The sequence below is a fragment of the Nanorana parkeri genome, unplaced genomic scaffold (genome assembly GCF_000935625.1).
Source record: "Nanorana parkeri isolate BGI_ZX_2015 unplaced genomic scaffold, ASM93562v1 scaffold1117, whole genome shotgun sequence".
NCBI classification, from domain to species: domain Eukaryota; kingdom Metazoa; phylum Chordata; class Amphibia; order Anura; family Dicroglossidae; genus Nanorana; species Nanorana parkeri.
The window spans coordinates 524025-525218 of record NW_017307385.1 but is presented as its reverse complement, the minus strand read 5'-3'; positions in this window follow the sequence as shown (position 1 = coordinate 525218).

The window sequence follows — 1194 nt, the reverse complement described above, 5'->3', positions numbered from 1 at the left end:
ATGCCTCAGTATAGCGGCATCCATTAATTAATGAAAGACACCTGATCCCCTTCAGGAATTGGGTGTCTGAAAGTGAGTGCAGCTCTTGCCGTCACTGTGACAGCTGGTATAGCTCGGGAAATCCTAATGTATACCGGCTTTTTTTTTCCACTTTCAAGAATAGAAACATAATGTATATATTCCTGAAATAATGTTTCAGTATTCTGATCTTTGTTGGAATGATCAGAAAACCTTTAGTGACATCTGATCCTGAAATGCTGCAGGATCAGTGTCACTAAGGTTATTATTGGCTGTTCTTAAGTTTGAAGCAGCCTAATAATAACCACAAATGAATTGATTAAATGATCAAGCAGTAATAGTGAGATTAATTTACAATGACTGCTTGATATAATTAAATAAATAAAATAAAAATGTATAAAGTTTAAAAAAAATAGTGAAAAGTGTAAAAAAAAGTGTAAAAGAATCAAAAATAAATGTAACAAATAAAAATAAATGAAACAAATAAAAATGATATATTTAAATATATTTTTATACTATAATTTATATAAAAAGTAACCCCTTACAATGAAAATCTGCAGCTAAGCTGCAGATTTGTTTTTCACCCTAAGGGGTTATTTTTTTAACCCCCTCATGACAGTGATGTTCAAAGTATGTCACTGTCACTACGTGTGACACTTAGTGACAGTGACATTGTATGCCAGGTGACCACTTTTAGCTTTAGCTTTTAGAGAAAAAAGATTAAAATGTTAGTTTTAGTTTTAGGCCGAGTAGTACAGAAAAATTTCAAAAATCCTATGGATGTGAGGTTTTTCCAAATAAGGGACAAATAAATGAATGTATTTATTGCATTTTTTTAGCTGTGCTGTTTTTGTAAAAAATACTACAAATCAAAACTGGGGAAAAGTGTTTTCTTAACATTTTCTCCTCCTTTTTTTTATTTTATTTGTCCTAAGTGAGGTGTTAGGTAAAGTGAGGTGTTAGGTCCTCTAAAAAACAATATATAATATGTGTGGGTGCACTTTGTAAGAAAGTATATTACTGACGTGGAAGAATCACACAGCAAAAATTTCAAAAGTGCGTCGGTCATTTACGAACAGAAACTAAAAACAAGCATAGTCATGAAGGGGTTAAAGTGGAAGTAAAGTGTCAAAAAAAAAATACTGACAGGCAGGTGTTTTTAAAGCAGAAGAGATT